A 22,459-nucleotide genomic window follows, 5' to 3' on the forward strand; every position below is an offset into this window, starting at 1 on the left:
TATTAAAATCTTTAATTTGCTAACTATCCCTATCAGTAGTTAGTGCCTTCCGTAGTTTGAATCTTTTATTTAGCTGGCAGTAGTGGTGCTCGCTGTATTGCAGTAGTTCGAGTAATGAAGATTTTTGTAAGGTAAGTTATTTGTGAAAGGTATAGTTTAATGTTACTCAGGGCCATTCTTTTGCAGGGATCTTTGATAGTCAGGTTGCGTTGCGCTAAAAATATTGTGTGTCACTTTAGTGAATGTTTGAGTTGTTAACCCATACCATAAAAATTACATTTAAGCAAACAAATGATCTTTTCAAACAAAAAAATTACAGTAAATAACTTCTGGTTACATACAAAGATGGTCTCATTCAAATTAGCCGGCCGGTGTGGCCGAGTGGTTCTAAGCGCTTCAGTCTGGAACTGTTCGACCGCTACGGTAGCAGGTTCGAATCCTGCCTCGGGCATGGATGTGTGTGATGTCCTTAGGTTAGTTAGGTTTAAGTAGTTCTAAGTTCTAGGGGACTGATGACCTCAAATGTAAAGTCCCATTGTGCTCAGAGCCATTTGAACCATTTTTCAAAAAAAATACACAACAATGAAATTATTGCACTGAATATTTAATATTAAGCGACTGCCCACTCCGGAGCATCTCAAGGGACACTGCCAGCATCTGGCGCGCTACCCCTGCTACTCTCGAGCAACAAGTGCCTAGTACTGCGCGACCTAACATAAGCTCTTTGTTACATATACTCTCCCTCAGCGAGAGCTGCCTCGCAGCGTTCTTTCTCAAGTACGTCTTAGTAATTGATGCATCGCTTATGCTCTTGGACAATACGTAAAAATTTACAATTTTCATTACGTGCACCTATTTCAACTCGTCGTCAAGGCTGCGGGCGACCACGTCGTAGCCCCTTCAAATTTGCAGCAGCCTCCCGAGAGCAAATAGTGGACTCCCTGCAGCGTCCTGTGTCATACGTCTGTACGCGAGATTTTTACATTCCTAAACATCTCTAGATCCACTGTTCCCCATGTGATAGTGAAGTTGAAACGTGAAGGGACACGTACAGCACAAAAGCGTAAAGGCTGACCTCGTCTCTTGACTGACAGAGCCCACCGACAGTTGAAGAGGATCGTAATCTGTAACAGGCAGACATCTATTCAGACCAACACGCAGGAATTCCAAACTGCGTCAGGATCCACTGCAAGTACTATGATAGGAGGGAATGAGAAAACTTGGATTTAATGTCATCCCGCACCATTGGTTGGAAGCCAGCAACAGCTGGATCAGGGAATTATCGTCCCACGCGTGGGCAGTCTTTAGCGCGACATTTCAAACGGCTGCGTTTGGAGTGATGTCGTGACCGGGAAGCACGGACTGTTGATGAATGGTTTGGCGGCATGGCTTTCAGCGATGAATCGCGGTTCTGCACTACACCGGAAGACCATCGTCGCTGAGTATGGCGGCGAACTGACAAATGTTTTGGAGAGACACCGCTGCGTTACTCCTGGTGTCATGGGGTGCGCAGACATCGGGTATGCTTCAGGTCACGGCTGGAAGTGGTTGAGGAAACTCTGACGGCACAATGGTCACAGACATCCTGCGCCTTCATGTGTTACCTCTCATGCAACAGTATTGTATTTCCATTTTTCAACAGGAGAACGCTCATCCGCAGATGGCACATGTCTCCAAAAATTGCCTGCATGATGCTGACGTGCTCCTACGGCCAGAAAGACCCACAGATTTGTCCCCGTTAGAACATGTGTGGGAGCATGTCGTACGCCAACTCCACCCCAGTGCCACCGTCCAAGATATCAAAGATTAGTTAGAACAGGTGTGCGCCAGCTTACCTCAGGAGAGGATGCAACTGCTTTATGACATCTTCCTCAACCGAATAAGTTCTTATACCCAGGTCAGAGTGGGCTCTACTGCTTTATAAATTTGACTCGATTTTCTAATTACCAAAATAACGCCACATACCTTCTCAGCCTGTGAACTTTCATTTCGTTTCTTCCTCCCCTTCCAGATTCTCCACTTTTCCTGGCAGGCAGTGTACGTCATGCTAAATCAGGAGCCAGACTAAGGTCAAAATTTCAGATGCACTACGTGATCAAAAGTATCCGGACACCTGGCTGAAAATGACTTACAAGTCGTGGCGCCTTTCATTGGTAATGCTGGAATTCAGAATGGTGTTGGCCCACCCTAAGCCTTAATGACAGCTTCCACTATCGCAGGCATACGTTCCATCAGGTGCTGGAAGGTTTCTTGGGGATAGTAGCCCATTCTTCACAGAGTGCTGCACTGAGGAGTGGTATCGGTGTCGGTCGGTGAAGCCTGGCACAAAGTCGGCGTTCCAAAAAATCCCAAACGTGTTCATTAGGATTGAAGACAGGACCCTGTGTACGCCAGTCCATTAACGGGGTGTTATTGCCGTGTAACCACTCCGCCACAGGCCGTACATTATGAACAGGTGCTCGATCGTGTTGAAAGATGCAATCGCCATTCCCGAATTGCTCTTCCACAGTGGGAAGCGAGAAGGTGCTTAAAATATCATTATAGGCCTGTGCTGTGAGAGTGCCATCCAAAGTAAGTGGTCAAGCCCCGTCCATGAAAAACACGACCACACCATAACACCAACGCCTCCGAATTTTACTGTTGGCACTACACACGCTGGCAGATGACGTTCACCTGGCATTCGCCATACCCACACCCTGCCATCGGATCGCGTCATTGTGTACCGTGATTCGACACTCCACACAACGTTTTTCCACTGTTCAATTGTCCAATGGTTACACTCCTTACACCGAGCGAGGCACCGTTCGGCATTTACCGGCGTGATGTGTGCCTTGTGAGCAGCCGCTCGAAAATGAAATCCAAGTTTTCTCATCTGCTCCCTAACTATCGTAGTACTTGCAGTGAATCCGGATGCAGTTTCGAATTACTGTGTGTTGGTCTGAATAGATGTCTGCCTTACACACATTACGACCCTCTTCAACTGTCGGCGGGCTCTGTTAGTCAAGAGACGAAGTCGGCCTTCACGCTTTTGTGCTGTACGTGTCGCTTCACGTTTCTACTTCACTATCACATCGGAAACAGTGGATCTAGAGATGTTTAGGAGTGTGGAAATCTCGCGTACAGACGTATGACACAAGTGACACCCAGTCACCAGACGACGTTCGAAGTCCGTAAGTTCCGCGGAGCGCCCCATTGTGCTCTCTCACGATGCCTAATGATTACTGAGATCGCTGATATGGAGTAGCTGGCAGTATGGGGCAGCACAATGCATATAATATGAAAAACGTTTGTTTTTGGGGGTGTCCGGATTCTTTTGATCACATTGCGTAGGTTCATTTTTATTCCTTTGTTTGAGAGATAAGTATGTCTAGTCAAACGATTATAGGGTAATATCAACAGCAGCAGAAAGTCGTGTAACAGGGTTCAAAAAATGGTTCAAATGGCTCTGAGCACTATGGGACTTAACAGCTATGGTCATCAGTCCCCTAGAACTTAGAACTACTTAAACCTAACTAACCTAAGGACAGCACACAACACCCAGCCATCACGAGGCAGAGAAAATCCCTGACCCCGCCGGGAATCGAACCCGGGAACCCGGGCGTGGGAAGCGAGAACGCTACCGCACGACCACCAGATGCGGGCCGTGTAACGGTTAAGATTTATCATTAATAGGAAGGCACATCAAAAAGTGAGTCACTGTGAACATTCGGTGACTGATGTTCTCAACAGACTCGACAGCAAACCAACGCCAACATCAATAGTTCTGTATGAAAAGTATAATAATCAAGCGTGAGTCTAATTAGCCGGCCGCGGTGGTCTAGCGGTTCTGGCGCTGCAGTCCGGAACCGCGGGACTGCTACGGTCGCAGGTTCGAATCCTGCCTCGAGCATGGGTGTGTGTGATGTCCTTAGGTTAGTTAGGTTTAAGTAGTTCTAAGTTCTAGGGGACTTATGGCCTAAGATGTTGAGTCCCATAGTGCTCAGAGCCATTTGAACCATTTGAGTCTAATTGTGGAGTAGGGGAAGGAATAGAAAACAGAGACCTAGGGGAGAGTATGGCCTTCAAATGCGAATGAGAGAAGAGAAAGACCAACTGAATTCTGTAATAAATTACAGCGAATATACTGTACAAAAATCACAAGAGATGGAAAATACCCGGAAACACGGGAAGATTTCAGTTGGGTTACATCATGGTCATAGACTCCGAAATTATATATTGGATTCCAAGGCGTACGCAGGAGAAGATATACACTCAGATCACAATTTACTGGTGATGGAGAGAAGGCTGAACTATAGGAGAATCGGCAGGAAGAAACAATGTGTAAGGAAGGAAGATACTGAAATACTGAGGAATGATGCGATGCGTTTCAAATTCTCCAAAGCTATGGATACTTTGATTATGAACATCACAATAGTTCAGTTCAACTGAAGAGGCGTCTCTGAAAGGACAATTACAGAAATTGGGAAGACACACACAGATACAAGGAAGATAACTGTGATAAAGTCTTGAATAACAGAACAAGTGTGTACAAAAATGTTCAAGGAAAGATAGGAATACAGCAGTATAACTGACTTGATAATGAAATAAATAGAAAGTGCAGGGAAGCCAAGGTGAAACAGCTGCAGGAAGATTTCCAGGAAACTGAAGCAGAAATAGTTGTCGCAACGACTGATTCAGCATATTAAAAAATCAATACAACCTTCGCTTAACTAAAAAGTGATGGGGTGTCAATATTAAGGCTACAAGAGGAATTCCACTGGTGGAAAGGTGAAAGAGAAGGCCCTCTGAGAGAAGAAGAAACTGTCTTGCGGCGACACAGAAGAAACAGGAGTCGATATGGATGAGGTAGTGGCTACAGTAGTATGGCCACAGGAAGTACTGAGCAATCTGTAACTCCTATGGGCAGATGTTGCACTAACAATAGATGTGTGATTCAAGCCTGACGCACGTGACCCTACATACAGATAAACGCAAGTTCTGGTTAGTCCCATTGTATAATGCTTCTCCGTCTTTTAAGTTCTACTAAAGCAGCAATCACAGATAGTGTTACTTATTTGATAGAGCACTCACAAATTAGTCTCGTTCAGCGATCGTTTAATCAAACTGTATTAACAGAGGCATTATAAAGCGTACCACACAAATGATTTATCAATGTCAGCCGAGTACCAAGTGAGATCGAATGTGTAACACAGATCTCATCCAATCCACTAAGAGGGCTTCTTGTAGTTGTTTGCAATAAGAACCTAGCTGGTGTATTTCCTTTCCTCATATTCCTGCAATTCACAAATGTTGCAGCTTCCCGGTACAATCCTCAGGTGTGACTGGTGATGCAGTTACTCGGATTTTACGACTGCCAGAATGCTGTGTGGAGTTGAGGGGTACCTCTGACACGTGCGGGATGGGTACACAGTTGGATGACTGCCAAATTATGATGTAAAACAGGTTTCACAAATAGAAGTACTGACAACAAGAAGCAAATTTTCGTTCAAAAATCAGGAACACAAAATTTGCTGTATATCTAAAACACAATAGTTTTTTTAATGGCGGAAGTTTAGGGGAAGATAGATTAATAACCCTCCAGAGGAATGATGAAATAAGTCTTACTGTTGCACGTTAATTATACGCCACATGGTATGGCATTCACATGATATCGGGTTTTGACTAGAGTAGAGTACGTCTCATCCCAAGCGGCCACTGTGTGTGCGCGAACTCGTTCCTCTTTAGTTAACTGTTAGTACACTGTTTTCCGTGTGCGACAGTGTTGTCTTGGTTGTTATTAGCCGACAAGGGTTCGCTATGCTTCCTAGTGATTTGTGCTCTTCCGTTTCTGGTGCTGGAAGTGTTTATCTGGCAGTGGCCAGAACGCGAAAGAGGTCAGTCGTCGCTGGTCGGAACCACGAGAGAAAAGGTGGTTGTTTTGCTCACTCGAGGGGAGCTTTTCGGTAGGCCATCAGCGGTGTTTGTTTATGAGCCGGCCACAGACAGTGAGCGATCGCGGCCCTGTATTACTGTGGAGACTGGAGGCGGTGCAGCCTGAACGTAAGTCAGTGACTATATTATGTCTACTCAGGTTTGATGCACGGAATTAATCCATGTTTTTGACTGAAACAAGTTCTGGGTCTCGGTTTTCGTCTATCAGCATTTTCTAGTTACCATTTATAGGCTGTGCACCGACAGAGTGCAACTGTGTTTACGGATTTGAGTATACATTCTGTCCTCTGGTTCTATACAGCGATACACATCGCATAATAGACAGTTGTACGTATGATTACCTATGCAGTGTATGAATCGGACGGATATTTTGATGTTGATCTATGACTGATCGATAACTATTCTATAACTGTAGGCTTGTAGGACGGCATGTGATCGATGTGCAGTCGGCTTGTTATGCTTGTTCGAAGTATGCTATACCGTCTGGTTGTGCTATACTGTCTGGCTACGCCAATAATTTCTAGTTTACTGTTGTTAACACTCAGTTGTTTCAGAGCAGCCTGTGACCTTACCTTATATGAACGGCTTATTTCAATAGTGGTACAAGTCCATTTTTGTTCATTCTGAGATACAGAGTCCTACAGTTACAAGAGCGCTGAAAAATCTGCAGTTGAGATACCAGAAATATTCAAGTGTGTATATATATATATATATATATATATATATATATATATATATATATATATATATATATATATATATTTATTCAAGTATATATACATGAATACTTCTTGTATCTCAGCTGCACATTTTTCAGCGCTCTTTTAGCTTTAGGACTCTGTGTCTCAAAATGAACAAAAGTGGACTTTTACCACTATTGGAATAAGCCGTTCATATGTGTATTTATTGGTGGACTGAGTCTCTAGTATCAGGGCCTATGGTGAGACCTGTTCGGAGTGAAAGTTTCTGGGCTCTTGCCAAGGGAAGCATGATACCTAATTATTGTCTTTATTACAATTATCTCGTCAGTTGGTTAATATTCTTTTTCATTGGTTAATTATACACAAGATGAATAGTGATGCTCTCAACTCAGTGCTGTTTTGAGCATGACGTACCAGGTTGTCTTCTGTGCTATAATACTGAACATGGTGCTACAGTTCTAATTAAACATCTTTTGTTTCTTGCTAGCTCGTGAATTTTTAATTATATTGAAACTTCAACCAACCATTTTCTTAAGTGTCTTCTTAGCTCTTGAGTTTAACTGCTGTCCTAAGTTCACTACAGGAACTTGTTTAATGCTATAATACTGAACATACTGGTATCATTTCGATTAAATATTCTTTGTCATTGTTATCTTTGTTAGGAGGGGCGTAATTCAGTGTGGATCAAAATATTTTGTTATCATTAAACTAATGTTGATGTACTGTTAACTAAATCAATCGATTTCACCCTCTCATTTTTCCTATGGGCCCGCCTAGCAGCACATCTGTGTGATCCAAATTATGCATCTGCTGTTTGCTCATTTTGAGGAAATATATTTTTAAGCTACGATTTATAAGTATGGTATGGACTGTTGATGTTTGACTCTGTAGAGGACTGTATAAATGTATTAAATGCTTTCTATACGAAAGTGTTATGTTAATGCAGGAGAGACATTTTATTTCTCAATACAGGTCATTTTTCGCCACACTACCGTCAAATATAGAGATATTACCGAATTTGGGTCGGTTCGTACAAACGATTTTATTCCGTAGGTCTTAAGAAAAAGAACCAATGTCTCGAAAAATGTTAAACAAGTTTCTATTGAGTCTCTTTATCAGTTTTCCCACACATCATCCTAACTGTTCTAGTAATAAAACATCGTACTGTTGTGACATATCCCAATACACACAAGTTTACATTTTACTCTGGACATGGGAGACTGGGGGGTAAGTAGCCGTCTTGCCTATTCTGTATGAAAAGAACACAGTCACAGCGACTGTGGTAGTGTTAGCGGAAACCGCAGTATAATTATATACACTGCTGGCCACCGTAAATGCAACACCCTGAAGGAAGCATCGGAATCAAGTGAAATGTACACCATGAGTTTGCAGCGATGAGATATGCAACTGATTAGAATTTCAGCGCAGACGCACATCACGCCCGCCTGTGGCGCCACCTCATAGCGCCATTTAAGTCTTGGCGATTTCGACAAGTGTACGTTCGGCACGTGTGTTTACCTTGTGGTTGTTTCACAAGACGATCAGTTATGCCTCGTAGACAACAGCGAACATCTTTTGATCAAGTATCCGACTTCGACAGAGGAAGGATAGTGGCTTACCGAGATTGTGGATTATCATACAGAGAAATCGCTAGTCGTGTTGGACGAAACCAAAGAACTGTAATGCGGGTATGTGACCGTTGGATGCAGGAGGGTACGACGGACCGACGTGGTCGATCGCATTCACCTCGGTGCACCACTGCACGTGCTGATAGGCAAATTGTGCGCATGGCAGTGACGGATCGCTCAGTGACATCCCGAACCATAGCACAGCACATTGCGTCTGTAACGCATCATCCAGTGTCTGCGAGTACCATTCGACGCCGTTTACAGCAGAGTGGTCTGTCCGCAAGACGTCCATTGCTTCGTCTACCATTGACGCAGAACCACAGACGTCTCCGCCGCCAATGGTGTGATGGCAGACGGATGTGGACGGCAGAATGGAATGACGTTGTCTTTACTGACGAGGCATGCTTCTGTCTGCAGCACCACGATGGTCGGATTCGAGTGTGGAGACACCGTGGAGAGAGGAGGCTGGACAGCTGCGTTATGCACCGCCACACTGGTCTTGCACCGGGTATTATGGTATGGGGCGGTATTGGATAATACTCTCGCACGCCTCTAGTACGCATTGCCGGTACTTTAAATAGCCGGCGCTACATATCCGGGGTGCTGGAGCCAGTTGTCCTTCCTTACCTTCAGGGCTCGGCCACAGCCATATTTCAACAGGATAATGCGCGACCACACGTGGCGCGCATTGTCCAAAGGTTCTTCGTCAATAACCAGATTGAACTGCTTCCCTGGCTGGCTCGCTCTCCGGATCTTTCGCAGATAGAAAACATGTGGTCCATGGTTGCTCAACGAGTGACCCAGATTACATCACCAGCTGCCACACCAGATGATCTTTGGCAACGTGTGGAAGCTGCTTGGGCTGCTGTACCCCAGGAACACATCCAACGTCTCTTTGACTCAATGCCGAGACGTGTGGCAGCGGTGATCTCCAACAATGGCGGCTACTCTGGCTACTGATTCTGGCAGGAACCACATGTCACAGACGTCTGTAAACGTAATCATTTGATACTTGGTCAACATGTTATCTACAAAATAAATTTTGTTGTGCTACCTCTCGTCTTTCTTGGTGTTGCATTTACGGTGGCCAGCAGTGTATATTCAAAGGATGCCGCTATTTGTTGTTAAAATGAGACATCAACATTCTGCGCTCAGACAAGTAATACGCAGTTCAACACTGACCTGTACCACAGCTTCGTGTCATCCATCAACAAATGTGCTTTGCGATCTTGGGAATACACGCTCAGAGCCAAATCGTAAACTATGTTTGGCTAGCAGTGAATACATCAGGGCGTATTACATGGAAAAATGTTTGTATCCGCTACCATTCATATCATTGCAATTATACTTTAATAGTATTACATGGATTTATAGATATACTAGCAAAAGTGGTACCGGTACACAAAGGATGTAATTGTAATTAGAGCATAAGCTGTGGAGCTTTAAAATAAACATTATTAATAAGAGTGAGATGACGACACGTATGTACTCTTTAATAGAGGAAAGACAAAACATGCGAGTAGGGGAAAGCTGGGCGAAGTGACCAGGCTGAGGTATTTCTATTTTCCAATTTCAGAACAACTTGGAAATGCATAGAAATGAGTGATTATAACGTGCTACTGCTTAAATCTAATGTTGTTTAATTACCTTAGGATCACACTAAGTATTTTAAATAATTAAATTTTCACAAAGTGGGAAAATGGCCACTTTGTTCAGTATGAGTGGGCTTAAATTTAAACTCGAAAAGAAGAGATTAAAAACTCTTTTTGGCAAAAAACTAATTTACGCTTTTCACATATAAATGTCAAAACTGTGTTCCTCAACTCCAGTAGAAAGTCCATGGACTCACGGGGAGCACATTTGGCACTAGGTCTACTGCTCTTCTACCCTTGGATATGAGAACTCTTCTTTGCCGTACATGCACTGTCTGCCTTTATAGTCGTCGTCAAAACAAAGCTTTTCCTTTTAATACCTTTCTTATCATCATTTGCTTTCCGTTTTCCCTTCTTTTTACTTTCTTTTTCTCCACTTTCTTTATCTGCAGTTCTGCATCACTGTTGTAGGGACTTGCCGTAAGTATCGCCCTTGTTTCGGCCGCTGGTTTTACATTTTCCTTCTGTACAAAATGTCTATAAGTCACCATCCAGGTAACCGCTTCGCCCTCTTTGACGCCATTACACAAAATCTGTATACCCTGTAGTAGCAAGACCAAAATTTCAATAACTAAAGTAGGATTATGGAGTCAAGATATGACACTCTCAACGCAATTTCATTAAAAAGACGTAAACGGCTTCCCCTCCCCACAAAAAAAAAAATACACAAACTGACCACGTACCTTACACTAGGATAACTAAAATCCACAGGAATTATTACAACAGTGAGAAATGGCACACCAAACAGATTAGACTTCAAAAATGGTTCAAAAGTCTCTGAGCACTATGGGACTTAACTTCTGAGGTCATCAGTCCCCTAGAACTTAGAACTACTTAAACCTAACTAACCTAAGGACATCACACACATCCATGCCCGAAGCAGGATTCGAACCTGCGACCGTAGCGGTCGCGCGGTTCCACACTGTAGCGCCTAGAACCGCTCGGCCACTCGGGCCGGCGGTTAGACTTCACGGGGTGGCTGGGCCCTCCAGAGAGAATAAGTTAAAGCATTTCCCTTATAGCGCAGAGGAGGACCCCAATGATCACTTTGCTCACCTTACCCACTTTGCCTGGCTCTCCTTTATACATGACTTAGTAATCGGAGTTTAGTCAGAGGTTGTGGAGCTTTAAAATATGCATTATTTATAAGAGGGAGATGATATGACATATGGACACTATAATAGAGGAAAGACAAAGCTTTCGATGCTATACATGACAACATAGTGCATGGGTCAAATAAAATATGAAAATAAACTATGTCAAATAAGATTATGCAGCAATATAGAGGGACGTGACATCACATGACGGGGTGAAAGCACTGTTTAGGTAGCGGTGTGCCTCTCTACGGGGCCACTGGAACGCTTTACCAGTCAGTCAATGATACCTCTGTGTGAGATCACAATCATTAGAAACATTGCAGATATATCGATGTTTCGAGTATGTATCGTTTTATTTTCCAAGATTGTAGATGTGCCAGTCCATAAGAAGAAAGCAACGCCGGAAGGTTGTAGCGAATTACGTAGGATCGATAAAAGCTGCAGGGTCATGGACGCACGTAAATGTAGCTATCACACATAAGTAGGTGAAAAGGTCCCTTACTGTTCGATTATGCTAGTAGTTGAAGCAGTAATGACCATATAACACCTAGGAGTGTCTATCCAGACAGAAATGAAGAAGAATTAGTAAATGTGGAAGTGTACTTTATCCATGAAAGAAGAAGTGGCTGACAAAGCATTTGTTTGACTGATTTTTGAGAATTGCTCGTCAGCGTGGGACCCTTACCAACTTACATTAATGAGAGATCCACTGCACGCAATCATTTAGTTGGTGTTACTCCTGTGGTAGATGCTACGAGAGAGATGGTTTATTCTTTTTCTATTGTGATATCGTTATCCATAGATTGGGGATCAATAAAGCTTTTAAGCTTGTGGAATGGTATTGTTGTATCATGAACGGATTCACAGAGAATCACCGAGAATATTTTGTCTATCTACATGAAACGCAGTAAATACAATAACATAGTGCAAGACTGCTTAATAAGTCAGAATAATTTTATCTGTTACTTGCATATCAACAAGTCCCACTAAACGTCTTTTTGTAGATTCCACATTTATCGAATACTGCTATATTGAGGAGTCTGCATTAACCAGTACTGCACATATACACTGGTTAAAGACTGAAATTGCGCTAACACTGCTTGTTAGTAAAGCGATTACTTTGGATTTTATTTTCTGCATCTTAATAAAGAAAAGAGAGTCCTTGTATCTGTGTCAGTATGAAGCACTGTGCGGAGGTTGAGCGGGTATTAATTATGTTGTGCCATGACTTGCAGTTACGTTACTTATAAATTCAAGCAGAATTGCATGGATCGTGGAGCAGGATGCGACTAACGCGTCACATCCTTCACACGTCCCTGGAACGTACGCTAACGAGAGTCGTTATTTACGAAAAATGAAATCGAGGAAAGATAATACAAATGAAGTAACCATACCTCACACGTTGTGTTTGTTAATTATCAGCTCAAAATCTCAGATAATGTCCTCAAGAACAGTTACACTATACTCGGCCACGCTGGGCGTATCTCATTAAGTTACAGTTTATTGTACAATCACTTTCTACGTCATAATGCAGAATGTGTTTCGTACTTAAGCTCACTTAGAAGTCCCTCCAAATATTGTCTCTCTCAATTACAGGGAGTCACACGTTCAGTGTCCAGGAAACTCCAAGTTTACTTTCTAAAATCATTGTTACAACATCACTCGACGCTATCCGTATCCTACCTTAAGAAAAATGAAGAAAAAAGAGAGGTTTTTAACAAAGTCGCAGCATCAACCACATTCCTACATACTCAGCTCTCGGCTGTGATACGAGTGCGTGAACAAGAAGCAAGTTAAGTGTTCCTCCTTCTCTGTATTTTCCACGTGGTGTATTTATTAAATTTATTGCGTGTTTCTCTGTTTAAGAGCGATAATTTCGCGTTTTTGTAAGTGTAATTTCATTCAGTTTTTAGCGCAATAGTTGTTCACTGAACAGTTCTTTAACGCATGTGTCCTTTGGTGACACACCAGGAGGATACCAAGTCACATATCTAGGATTGTCTACTTTTATAGTTCCCTCCTTCAGTTAGTCTTGCTAGGATGGACAGGATGTGCTCATGCTGTGCATGTACGCAGGAGTAGCTGGCCGCAGTTCGCGAACAGCTGAACGTGCTGTTGGCTACGACCAGTCACCTTCAGGCTGCTGCCTCGGGGTGTAGCGGTGGCGGGGAATCTCGCGCGTCGCGCGGGATACCTCAGGTGTCATTTCTTTTGCCCACGGGCTCTGCTTCCGATGCACCTCCTGGTGCGCTTGACGCTGTGGATCAGGCCTCACAGAAGGATGTGTGGTGTTCGAGGCGGAGGGCCAATGTGGAGACTGGCCGCCTGCCTTCGCCCATCCACCCTGTTCGTGGAGAGGTTGCCGCTCCTTCAACAGGTACGAGCAGGCACACGCGCGGTGGGGTTTACTGGTTATTGGGAGCTCCGTTGTTACGCGCGTTATGGACCCCTTAGGCAGGAAACTTTCAGGGTTGGAGAAAAGGCCGATGTGCACTTGGTATGTCTGTAGGGGAGGCCGCGTTGCCAGTGGCTATCGAACGTGCAGTGTGCAGAATTCTGCAAGCTGCGGCTCACGTCGTCACCAACGACGCCTGTCGCATGCGTTCTGTGGCGATTCTTAATTCGTACAGACGGCTGGCCGAGGTGGTGAAGACTGCTGACCTCGCGCGCAGGTTGCAAGCGGAGCTCGCAATTTGCAGCATCGTTCTCAGAGTTGATCGGGGGCTTTTGGTTTGAAACTAAGTGAAGGGTCTCAACCAAAGGCTTCGACGACTCTGCGACGGTCTTGTATGCAGATTTCTGGACCTGCGTTATCGCCTGGCCATTTGTAGGGCTCCCCTTGATAGGTCAGAGGTGCACTGCACAAAGGAAGCAAGCACTCGAGTGGCAGAGTATTTGTGGAGTGCACGTGAAGTGAAGAAGTTTGTAAGTCGTGGTTTGGAGAGTTACGTGCCTAATAAGTGGATAAAGGATGATTTAATAACGAAATTCGGCGAATGCTGAGAAAGCACAAATGACGACAAAGTAAGGTTAGTAGGGATTCGAGAGTCTGTGAAAAGACGTATGCGTGAAGCATACAACTACCACTTAGCAAAAGATCTGGCAGAGAACCCGAGAAACTTCTGGTCGTATGTACAATCGCTAAGCGGGTCTAAGGCTTCCATTCAGTCTCTTGTTGACCAGTCTCGTGTCGCAATTGCAGACAGCAAAACGAAAGTCGAAGTTTTAAATTTTACTTTCGAAAAATCATTCACTCAGGAGAAAAGTACAAACATAGCCTCATTAGACCATCGAGCAGATTCTCGTAAGTTAAAGAGAACATGTGCATGGTTTGTTTACATAAGGAAAAAAAATGGCTCTGAGCACTATGGGACTTAACATCTATGGTCATCAGTCCCCTAGAACTCAGAACTACTTAAACCTAACTAACCTAAGGACATCACACAACACCCAGTCATCACGAGGCAGAGAAAAATCCCTGACCCCGCCGGGAATCGAACCCGGGAACCCGGGCGTGGGAAGCAAGATACATAAGGACCAGTGCCAAGTAATGTAATTGCTTATAGCGGGGCACAGCCAAATTAGTACTTCGTTTACAGCAGTCTTAAATTAGACTTGCATAGACGTAACAGTGATGTCATTGTTTACGTAAGGAGGCAAGTTTAATTGACTACTGGTTTGCTTACATAAGAACAATGGACCCCTTTGTTTCAGCTGGTACTGAAGTGGGCAAATTGCGCGAAACTGTGCCATAATCATCTTATTCCCATCCCTGCCTTGTTCCCCTACTTCTTTAATTGCGAATTTTTAGCAATGTAGTGGGAAATGCAGTACTATGTCCTTCTTGATTCCGAAGATGTCATAAAGGGAGTTCAGCGACTTTCACACAGTGGAAGCAGCTTCACAACTCTGTATAAGTGGGTGCATTTCACACTAGAACTAAAGAATTGCACCAGATGTTGAAAATTGCGGAGGATTTCAGATACTGCAAAGACATAGGTGATCAGATAAATGCACTGAAAGAGATACGCACACCCTAGTCAATAGCGACATGACGAAGACAATTCACAGAGTAGTTGTTATACACGATACTAACACGTCTCGCGAGGCAACTTCAGCTTCAGAAGTTGACCTGCTGTGTTCACCATCCCGAATGAAACTCGAGCGAAGGAAAGGTCTTTTGTTCATCCTGGGCTCTTCGTGGAGGTCATACACTCGCTGCTTACATACTGTGGTGGACTTGGAGGCATTAACTGTATGGAGATTCCGTTTCTTAAAAACATTGAAAACTGAATCCTGAACGCTAAATTTCATATAATCTGAGGTATTATAGTCTGTCTCGTGTAAGCCCCTGCTGAAAGGGGCCTAAAATAAAAAGAAACCGAAAAAATAATTTACCAGCATAGAAATCATAGCTCGGGCCCTAGAATTCGCATCTGGACTGCTTTCAATAACGTTCTGCTGCTGCGGGCGCAGACGACCACGAAAGAGTACTAAATGAGAAAACTAAGAGCAAGTAAATGCATCAGTTTCACTCAGTAATTAATAAAAAAACTGCTCACTGCTCTCAGTTATCAGAAACAAAATCAGAATATTTTCCATTCAGTTCACTTTGCAAAGGAGGACGATCTACTGAGAGCTAAACAGAATATATTCTAGACATAATATTACAAACACTGCAAGTATAGACTTAAACTTCCTAAGAGTCTTCTAAAATGTGAATGTTAACTGCAATATCCCTAGCTAGCGCAACTATGAACACTTTAGTCTAAAACGCATAAAATGTGAAGACCGACTAATAAAATGGCAGACTGTGGAAACCGCGCCTTTGGTTAGTTGTTCGGCGCAACTACCGTACACACATCAGTACTGCGTTGCCCGGAAATTGTAGCTGAATTTGGAAGATCTTTATTAATTACATGAAACAAATCTTTCGAAAAACCACTAATAAAAAGAATTTTTCTCCGCTTGTCACCCTTCTCCCGCCATTAAGCAGCAGTCTGAAATTAAAATTTTTGTATCCTTATTTTGGATATTAATATTTTAGTGAGGAATAAGAAAGTGCGGATCATTACAGATTCCAAATAGAGTGCAACCACGATTCAGTATGACATTTGCTACAAAGGGAAGAAACAGTATTCTGCACATTACTGTCACAACTTCTTCTTTGGGACTAAGTGGCAAAATCTCTACTATGACTTTCAAATTAGAAATATACTGTTGCAGTCATAAAGGCTAAAACACTGTAATTCCAATGGTAAAATGGATTATTCACGTTGACGACATTTGTTTGTAAATCGGGTGACGGTAATGTGGTTTTTGAGTGACGTTATAATCCAGTTTATGTAGTAGTTGGTGATGCGGCCAGTAGCTACTGGATGATGGATAGCGTATCTGTGGAGGATATTGATTTTGTGAGACCACCTTCAACTCACCTAAACATGGCTCCGCAGCTTTTGGTCTTGCTGCCTCTCGGTCACTGGCTCCCGGGTTCGATTCCCGCCGGGTTGTGGATTTTGTCTGCCCGGGGACTGGGAGTTTGTACTGTCCTCAGCATTTCATCATCGTTCGTGAAAGTGGCTGGATTGCACTGTGTAAATATTGTGACTTCGCAGGGGCACTGATGACCGTGCAGTTGAGCGCCCCATCTAAACGTGGATAAAAATGTATGAGAAACATCACAGACAAAATGTTTGTAGCGCCTGAGGCTGCAAGTTATGAAAGTGGAATGGAGGATATGTGAACAAAATGGTTCAAATGGCTCTGAGCACTATGGGACTTAACATCTGAGGTCCTACGTCCCCTAGAGTTAGAACTACTGAAACCTAACTAATCTAAGGACATCACACACATCCATGCCCGAGGCAGGATTGGAAACTGCGACCGTAGCAGCAGCGTGGCTCCGGACTGAAGCGCCTAAAACCGCTCGGCCACAACGGCCGGCATGTGAACATAAGGCCTGGATTGCATGTAAAACTACTGCTGTAGGTAGGGTATGGCCCGACTGCATATGAAAAATGAGACTAGTAACGATTTTCCAACACTTCGATGAGTTTTGTTTGAGCAAAAGAACGCTTAAAGGGAGTCACTGCATCGTAAAGACTTAAAAACTGGGGGCTTACGCCGTACTCTGCAAATGAAAGCCGGCCGGAGTGGCCTTGCGGTTCTAGGCGCTACAGTCTGGAACCGCGTGACCGCTACGGTCGCAGGTTCGAATCCTGCCTCGGGCATGGATGTGTGTGATGTCCTTAGGTTAGTTAGGTTTAAGTAGTTCTAAGTTCTAGGGGACTGATGACCTTAGCAGTTAAGCCCCATAGTGCTCAGAGCCATTTGAACCATTTTGCAAACGAAACTAGCATTACACAGCGCACAGAAATAACAACTTGTCCGACGTTCAGTCACCGACTCACAAAGCGTTCTGAAATTAATTATAGAAATTGGAACAAAAGAAAGAGTAAATGTATTATCAAGTAGTGGGTTATAGTGGGTTAGGACCGTCAGGTAAAGGATGGTCAATTTACAGAATTCATGTGGATCAAAACTTATTCCGGTATTAAACTCGATGAAACATCAGACAAACCAGCAAAAAGTCTAATTAAGACCAGAAGGAACGTGAACATAAAATCCCCATACACAGATTACCTGTTAAAAGTAAAACATCAAGCGCAAGCCACATTAACAACAGCTAAGAGCTATAAAAGTTTACAACTGTTAATTTAATCAAAAATATCCAAACACCCATGTGTAATGTGGAATTGACTACTACGCGTCACGAGAGATGGACCCGCCATTATAAAAGAGAAGGCGAGTATTGTGTTGTCAGTGGGGAAGCCGTAACTGCAGAATGGCTCAGTCAGGAGACCTCGATGACTTCGAAGGTGTACCAGTCATTGGATGTTACCTGAGCAACTGATCCGTCAGGGACATTTGGCCCCTTCTAAAGCTGCCCAGTTTCACTGTTGCTGATGCAATTGTGAAGTGGAAACGCAAAGGAACAGCGACAGCTGAACCGAGGCCAAGCGGACCTCAAGTACTGACGGACAGGGAGCGTCGAACAGTGTGGAGGCTGGTTGTCAGAAATCGCCTGAAACCGGTCAAAGAAATCACTTTGGAATTCCAAAGTTCTACCAGCAACCCAGCCAGTACAGTGCCTGCGTACGGAGTTAAAAAGAACGGCGTACAGTGGTCGGGCAGCTCCTCATGAGCAACACGTTCCTGTAGTCAGTGATAAGCGACGCTTGAGGTGATGTAAAGAGCGATGCTAGTGGACAGTAGATTACTGGTTACGAGTGACTTGCAGTGATGAATCACGATACAGCCTGCGGAAAACCGACTGAAGTATTTTGTATTAGCGAATGCCTGGATCACATTCAAAAAGGGTCGAATGCCTGGATCAAAAAGGGTTCAAATGGCTCTAAGCACTATGGGACTTAACATCTGAGGTCATCAGTCCCCTAGACTTAGAACCACTTAAACCTAACTAAACTAAGGACATCACACACATCCATGCCCGAGGCAGAATTCGAACCTGCGACCGTAGTAGTCGCGCGGTTGCGGACTGAAGCGCCTAGAACAGCTCAGCCACCCTGCATCACGTTACCTTCCATCACGTGTAGCGCCAACAGTGAAGCCCAGAGGTGGTATTACGAAATGGGAGTGTTTTTCGTGGTTTGGATGTGGTCCACTTATTGTTATCTTTTCTATTTTTTTTTTCGAGTCATCAGTCGTCTGCCTGGTTTGATGCGGCCTGCCACGAATTGCTCTCCTGTGCCATTGTGCCAACATCTTCATCTCAGAATAGCACTTGCAACGTACATCCTCAGTTATTTGCTGGATGTATTCCAATCTCTGTCTTCCTCTACAGTCGTTTTTGCCCTCTACGGCTCCCTCTAGTACCATGCAACTCATTCCCTGACGTCTTAACAGGTCCTATCATCTTGCCCTTCTTCTTGTCAGTGTTTTACAGATATTCATTTCCTCCCAGATTCTGCGCAGAACCTCTTCATTGCATATCTTACCACTCCAACCAATTTTCAACATTCGTCTGTAACACCACATCTCAAATGCTTCGCTTCTCTTCTGCCCTGGGTTTCCCACCGTCCATGTTTCACTACCATAAAATGCCGTGCTCCAAACGTACATTCTCAGAAATTTCTTCTTCAGATTAAGGCCTATGTTTGATATTAGTAGACTTGTTTTGGCCAAGAATGCTCTTTTGACGTTCTTGCTCCGTCCGTCATTGGTTATTTTGCTGCCTAGGCAGCAGAATTCCTTAACTTCACCTTCTTTGTGACGAACAATCCTTATGTTTCGTTTCTCGCTGTTCTCATTTCTGCTACTTTTCATTACTTTCGTCTTTCTTCGATTTACTCTCAATCCATATTTCGTACCCATTACACTGTTCATTCCATTAAGCAGATCTGTTTTTCCTCCCTAATTTCACTCAGGATAGCAATGTCATCAGCGAATCGTATAATTGATACCCTTGCACCTTGAATTTTAGTAGCACTCCTGAACCTTTCTTTTATTTCCATCATAGCTTCTTCGACATACAGACTGAACAGTAGGGGTGGAAGACTACATCCCTGTCTTACACCCTTTTAATGCGAACATTTTGTGCTTGGTCGTTCTCTCTTATTATTCCCTCTTGGCCCTTATACACTTAGTATGTTAATTTATAACAATTCGTCTCTCCCTATAGCTTACCCCTATCTTTCTCAGAATTTCGAACATCTTGCACCATTTTACATTGCCGAAAGCTTTTTCTTGGTCGACAAATCCTATGAACGTGTCTCCATTTTACTTTAATCTAGCTTCCAGTATCAACTGTAACGTCAGAATTGCCTTTCTGATGTCTTTAGCTTTCCTAAAGCCAAACTGATCTACATCTAACACATACACATTTTTTCCATTCTTCGGTATATCATTCTTGTCAGCAACTTGGATGAATGAGCCGTTAAGCTGATTGGGCGATAATTCTCGCACTTGTAAGCACTTGAAGTCTTCGGAAATAATATTTTTCGAAACTCAGATGGTATGTCGCCAGAATCACACATTCTACGCATCAGTGTGAATAGTCGTTCTGTTGTCACTTCTCCCAACGATTTTAGAGTAGTGTTCTGCCTTATTTGCTTTTAAGTCCTCCTAAGCTCTCTTAAATTCTGATTCTAATACTGAATCCTTAATCTCTTCCAAATCGAATCCTTTTCTTCTTCTATCACATCAGACAAATCTTCACCCTCGTAGAGACCTTCAGTGTACTCTTTCCACCTATCCACTCCCTCCTCTGCATTTAATATTACCACACTTGATTTTAATTTCACCGAAGGTTGTTTTGACTTTCGTATATGCTGAGCCAGTCTTTCGGACAATCATTTCTTTTTCGATTTCTTCACATTTTTCATGCAGCTATTTCGTCTTAGCTTGCCTGCATTTCCTTTTTGTTTCATTCCACAGTGACATTTACCTCTGTATTTCTGAATTTCCCTGAAGATTTCTGTACTTCCTTCTTCCGTCGATCAACTCAAGCATTTCTTCTCTAACCCATGGTTTCTTCGCAGTTACCTTGTTTTTTGTTCCAACTTCTGTGATGGCCCTTTTTAGAGATGTCCATTCCTCTTCAACTGTACTACCTACTGAGCTATTCCTTATTACTGTATCTGTAGCCTTAGAGAACTTCAAGCATATATCGTCATTTCTTGGTACTTCTGTATCCCACGTCTTTGGGTATTGATTCTTTCTGACTAATCTCTTAAACTTTAGCCTACTCTTCTTCACTACTACATTGTCATCAGAGTCTATATCTGCACCTGGGTACGTCTTACAATCCAGTATTTGATTTTGGAATCTCTGTCTGACCACGTTGTAATCTAACAGAAATCTTCCCGTATGAGCCGGCCTTTTCGGAGTATACCTCGTCTTCTTGTGATTCTTAAACAGAATATTCGTTAATACTGGCTGAAATTTATTACAGAATTCAATTAGTCTTTCTCCTCTCTCATTCCTTGTCCCAAGCCCATAATGTCCCGTACCATTTCTTCTGCTCCTACTCCTACAACTGCATTCCAATCCTCCATGACCATTAGATTTTCGTCTCCCATTACGGACTGTATTATCCTTTCAATATATTCATATACTTTCTCTATCGCTTCATCTTCAGCTTACGACGTCGGCATGTACACCTGAACTATCGTTGTCGGTGTTGTTTTGCTGTCGATTCTGATAAGAACAACTCTGTCACTGAACTGAACTGTTCACGGTAACATACTCTCTACTCTACTTTCCTATTCATAATGAATCGTAGTCTTGTTATATTATTTTCTGCTGCTGTCGATATTACTGTATACCCATTTGATTAAAAATCCTTGTCTTCTTTCCATTTCATTTCACTGACCCTACTGTACCTAGATTGAGCCTGTGCTTTTCGCTTTTCAGATTTTCTAGCTTCTCTACCACTTCTCGTAGAACGTTATCCTTTCTTTACTTATTCAATCTCTTTCTCTTGGTCACCTCCGACTTGGCAGTTCCCTCCCGAAGATCACGAAAGGGGGTTGTTCTGGAATCTTTTGCTAATGGAGAAATCATCATGAAACTTTTTCAATTACAGGCCACATGTCCTGTGGATAAATGTTATGTGTCTTTAATGCAGTGGTTTCCATTGCCTTCTGCATCACCATAGCGTTGATCATTGCTGGTTCTTCCGGCTTTATTGGCAGTTTCCCACCCCAAGTACAAGAGAGTGCCCTAAACCCCTCTCCGCTTCTCCGCCCTCGTTGACAAGGCCGTTCGCAGAATGAGGGTGACCTCTTTTGCCGAAAGTCTTCGGCCACCAACTAATCAAGTTATTAATTGAAATTTATGCAGTGGCGCGTTTCGAACCCGGGACTGAAGACTTTTGATTACTGATCAAAGACGCTACCACTCTTCGTCCTTTTTTTGTTTTTAGTGTGGCCGATATGAAACTATCTGGCAGATCGAAACTGTGTGCCGGACCGAGACTCGAGATCAGGACGTTTGTCTTTCGAGGGCAAGTGCGCTACCACCTTTTTTTTACTTTTTAGGTTCGTGTGTGCCATCTGGTTTACTTTATTTCTTTTTTTTTTGTTAGTGCCATAGTCAGCTACAGGTTGGAGGAGACAAAGTGGGAGGGGGGTGAATCCCGAGGCTGGCCACGATGCCTCCCTCTTCTCGCCGCTGTGCTGCATCCTCACATTGCTCATATTAATTTTACTTATTTCTTTATTGATTTCATATTTTTATACACATATATACAGAGGAAAAAGAAATTAAAACAGTGTACCCATCCGGAATCCTGGAAATCCTGCAAGGTGAGAAAGGCTGGCAGGCGGCCCGAATCCAAGCTGTAGGCGCGTCATGTTTCATTTCGAATCGGGCGGAGCCGGCCGGAGTGACCGAGCGGTTAAAGGCGCTACAGTCTGGAACCGCACGAC

This window comes from Schistocerca cancellata, chromosome 9, assembly GCF_023864275.1.
Source record: "Schistocerca cancellata isolate TAMUIC-IGC-003103 chromosome 9, iqSchCanc2.1, whole genome shotgun sequence".
In the NCBI taxonomy this organism is placed as follows: domain Eukaryota; kingdom Metazoa; phylum Arthropoda; class Insecta; order Orthoptera; family Acrididae; genus Schistocerca; species Schistocerca cancellata.